This window comes from Ursus maritimus, unplaced genomic scaffold, assembly GCF_017311325.1.
Source record: "Ursus maritimus isolate PB19 unplaced genomic scaffold, ASM1731132v1 scaffold_23, whole genome shotgun sequence".
NCBI lineage: Eukaryota > Metazoa > Chordata > Mammalia > Carnivora > Ursidae > Ursus > Ursus maritimus.
Window position 1 is genome coordinate 13,037,041 of NW_024424786.1, and position 4,879 is coordinate 13,041,919.

A 4,879-nucleotide genomic window follows, 5' to 3' on the forward strand; every position below is an offset into this window, starting at 1 on the left:
TCATCAGCAGTCACATCATCTCATTGAGGTAAGTCAAAGAACAATTTATCCCTATTTTTAAAGGTAAAGAGAGGTTAATTAAGTGACCCAGCTGGAGAGCGGGGAATAAACACTGTCTGTAGCACCAGCTTTGTATAAGAGCAACTGACAAATGACTATATGACAGATTGAAGAGTCTTAGTAGTTTATACAGTTTATTTAATTATACTGGCATGTCCACTTACTAGTATAAAATGGGCTTAAAATGAAATCTGAACTGAAGAGTTGGGTTTTGTTTTTTATTTTTGTTCAAGATAGTTTATTTTTACTCCTTTGTAAACTTTCTCTCATCTGTAGATTTGACTGAACAGGAACATCAAGGTAACACTAAATCAACACTCTAAATGGCCAACATATGAACACAAAATGTTCACAGTGAAATTTCAGTTTTATAGTAAACTTCATTATTCACTATATTAAAATATAATATTAAAAATGTCTTCATGTTGGGGCGCCTGGGTGGCACAGCGGTTAAGCGTCTGCCTTCGGCTCAGGGCGTGATCCTGGCATTCTGGGATCAAGCCCCACATCAGGCTCCTCCGCTATGAGCCTGCTTCTTCCTCTCCCACTCCCCCTGCTTGTGTTCCCTCTCTCGCTGGCTGTCTCATCTCTGTCAAATAAATAAATAAAATCTTTAAAATAAAATAAAATAAAATAAAATAAAAATGTCTTCATGTTGTACACCTTACACTTACACAATGTTATACATCAATTATATCTCAATAATGCTGGAGATAAAAAGAATGAGAAAGGTTTTTGATTAAAAAGTAGAAAAATCTTCAGGAAGTGATGGTGGCACTTTGCAGGCTGTTAATGGCTACTCTCTGGGCTGGGAAGCTGAAGTTGTGGAGTAATCATGGGCAAGAGACTTTAGGGTCTGCTCATAAATGCAACAGCCACAGAAACTGAAATTTTTAACAACTTGTAACTACTAAATCTTGATTCATTTACAATTATTGATGGAAATCAGATCAGCAGAGAAGATGCCGAAAACATTATTTTTTCCTATAAAACAGCAGTGTGAGCAAGAACCGACCTCCAGTCGTGGAATTCTTATAAGAATTAGGTAACAATGCATCTATTAAGTTTGTGGGAGAGAGTTCAGAAAACCCATGAAATGACCATTCTTTTGGCTGTAGGTTTATTACTGTGGTTGCAACTAGGTTCCCTGAAGTATACTACTACATTTAGCTGAAATCTTCTGGAATTCCCACATTTCTCTTTTAATCTGTAGGATATATATGGCTGGTTGGCTATAGGAAGATCATTATAAAAGAACATCCAGTAATAGAATTTTACTCAGATAATGTATTAGGAGATCTACAACTAGATAAACCATTTCCTGAGTTGAGAGAAAATTTGGATCATATGGGGAGGGGGCCATAGTCACACTGATTGTGGCTAAACACTGACTGTTATAGCTAAATATTTAGCACAGTAGAAAAATGGAACAAATGGAGGAACACCTAAAATGTATACGGAAAAAGAGAACCTCAGAGATTTGATTATCATTCTAAAGCATGACATTGGGGCTCCATAAGATGAAGATAATTTTGAAGAAGATTTTAAAAATATAAACACAGCAATAAATACAACTCAGTTACCCATCAATACTGAAGATATAATTAATGATGACTTTTGAATAAATATCAGAAAACAGACTCTGCTGGATTTTAGCTTACACCTGAAAAGGCTTTGTGGACAAAGAGGACCAAGGATACTTACCTGTTTGAGGTACAATTCCCTATATGACTAGATTAGGGTGCACACATAAAACTGCAAACCACTCACTAGTAAAGCAAACTAAGATGCTTCTGCTGTGGTAATCATATTGACAAAATGCTGCAGTCCGCAGCCAGGCAAGGCGGGCAACAGATGCCATTACAAAGTATGAATTAAAATTATTCTGCAGCAATCCTCCATTTCTTCGACTTGTTAAGATGTAGATCCTTAGATAAAGAATATGGTTTGAACACAATTAGCAAGGATGAAATTATTTCCAGTATGGACATTCCAGATAATGGGACTGTGTTGTGCTTAATCATAAAAACCATCTATGAAAAGCCTACAGCAAATATTATTCTCAATGGGGAAAAGCTGAAAGCCTTTCCCTTAAGATCAGGAACACGACAAGTATGCCCACTCTTGCCATTATTATTCAACATAGTACTAGAAGTCCTTGCAACAGCAATCAGAAAACAAAAAGGGATAAAAGGTATCCGAATCGGCAAAGAAGTCGTCAAACTCTCTCTCTTCGCAGATGACATGATACTCTATATGGAAAACCCAAAAGAATCCATCCCCAAACTGCTAGAAGTTATAGAGCAATTCAGTAATGTGGCGGGATACAAAATCAATGCTCAGAAATCAGTTGCATTTCTATACACGAACAATGAGACTGAAGAAAGAGAAATTAGGGAATCTATCCCATTTACAACAGCACCAAAAATCATATGTTATCGTAGAATTAACTTAACCAGAGATGTAAAGGATCTATATTCTAGAAACTATAAATCACTCTTGAAAGACATTGAAGAAGACACAAAAAGATGGAAAAATATTCCATGCTCATGGATTGGAAGAATAACATAGTTAAAATGTCTGTGCTACCCAGAGCAATCTACACTTTCAATGCTATCCCGATCAAAATACCAATGACATTTTTCAAAGAACTAGAACAAACAGCCCTTAAATTTGTGTGGAACCAGAAAAGACCACGAATTGCCAAGGAAGTGTTCAAAAGGAAAAACAAAGCTGGGGGCATCACATTGCTGGATTTCATGTTGTACTACAAAGCTGTGATCACAAAGACAGCATGGTACTGACACAAAAACAGACACATAGACCAATGGAACAGAATAGAGAACCCAGAAATGGACCGTCAGCTCTTGGGGCAACTAATCTTTGACAAAGCAGGAAAAAACATCCAGTGGAAAAAAGACAGTCTCTTCAATAAATGGTGCTGGGAAACTGGGCAGCTACATGCAAAAGAATGAAACTTGACCACTCTCTCACACCATACACAAAGATAAACTCCAAACAGATGAAAAACCTCGATGTGAGACAGGAATCCATTAAAATCCTAGAGGAGAACATAGGCAGCAACCTCTACGACATCGACCACAGCAACCTTTTTCATGACACATCTCCAAAGGCAAGAGAAACAAAAGATAAAATGAACTTGTGGGACTTCATCAAGATAAAAAGCTTCTGCATAGCCAAGGAAACAGTCAAAAAAACTAATAGCCAGCCCACGGAATGGGAGAAGATATTTGCAAATGACACTACAGATAAAAGACTGGTATCCAAGATCTACAAAGAACTTCTCAAACTCAATACATGAGAAACAAATAAACAAATCATAAAATGGGCAGAAGATACGAACAGACACTCTTCCAATGAAGACATACAAATGGCTAACAGACACATGAAAAAATGTTCAAAATCATTAGCATCAGGGAAATTCAAATCAAAACCACACTGAGATACCACCTTACACCAGTTGGAATGGCAAAAATTGACAAGGCAAGAAACAACAATTGTTGGAGAGGGTGTGGAGAAAGGGGATCCCTCCTACACTGTTGGTGGGGATGCAAGTTGGTACAGCCACTCTGGAAAACAGTGTGGAGGTCCCTTAAAAAGTTAAAAATTGATCTACCCTATGATCCAGCCATTGCACTACTGGGTATTCACCCCAAAGATACAGACGTAGTGAAGAGAAGGGCCATATGCACCGCAATGTTCATAGCAGCATTGTCCATAATAGCTAAATCGTGGAAGGAGCTGAGATGTCATTCAACAGATGACTGGATTAAGAATATGTGGTCCATATATACAATGGCATATTACTCAGCCATCAAAAAGAATGATTTCTCAATATTTGTTGCAACATGGACAGTACTGGAGGAGATAATGCTAAGTGAAATAAGTCAAGCAGAGAAAGACAATTATCATATGGTTTCTCTCATCTATGGAACATAAGAGCTAGGGAGATTGGTAGGGGAAGAAAGGGATAAAGAAAGTGGGGGTAATCAGAAGGGGGAATGAAGCATGAAGGACTATGGACTCTGAGAAACAAACTGGGGCTTCAGAGGGGAGAGGGGTGGGGGAATGGGATAGACTGGTGATGGGTAGTAAGGAGGGCACGTATTGCATGGTGCACTGGGTATTATATGCAACTAACAAATCCTCGAACTTTACATCAAAAACCAGGGATGTACTGTATGGTGACTAACATAATATAATAAAAAATATTATTATAATAAAAAAATCATACGGACTGTTAAAAGATTTCATAAACAACATAGTAGACAACCAGGGGTACTTAACTATCAGACTGAAGAAAATATAGGAAAGTCTTTTCTCATCATCTTCCTTATATTCCTTATATAGGAATATAAGTTACCTGTAATAATGAAAGATGATTATGATTACAAATTTTGCTAATGGGGAGCTGCCGAGTCACACATGATGACTGAATTCTTTGGAGGAGCTGTTGCCCAAGAGTTTAATCACAATTACCACCAAACACTGTAAATTTAATAACACAATTATGTCAGCATGTCACAAACTTCAGCATCCTTTTGGTTATAAAATAGCACCCTATGTAGTGTGTTTATGACTGAAACTGTAATTGTCTTCAGATTGTGCTCTAGTCCATAAAGTTCCCCTAAGGGAGAGGTGTTAAATTGTTGTTTCCTTAATAAACATTTTTCTCATTTACAAAAGGAAATATGTATTTCAAGTGATTCTGTCATCTAATGACACAGAAGAAAACTGGCACTGTCTTATATTCTTCATCATGTCTGGGTAAACAGTTTGGAAGGAAACCCAAAGCTCA

The 4,879-nt window shown here is 37.3% G+C and overlaps 1 pseudogene; it reads left to right on the forward strand.

Annotated features, from left to right (window-relative positions):
• Positions 1 to 828: 828 nt before the first annotated feature.
• On the forward strand, positions 829 to 4,575 carry LOC103659433 (annotated as a pseudogene).
• Positions 4,576 to 4,879: the final 304 nt, after the last annotated feature.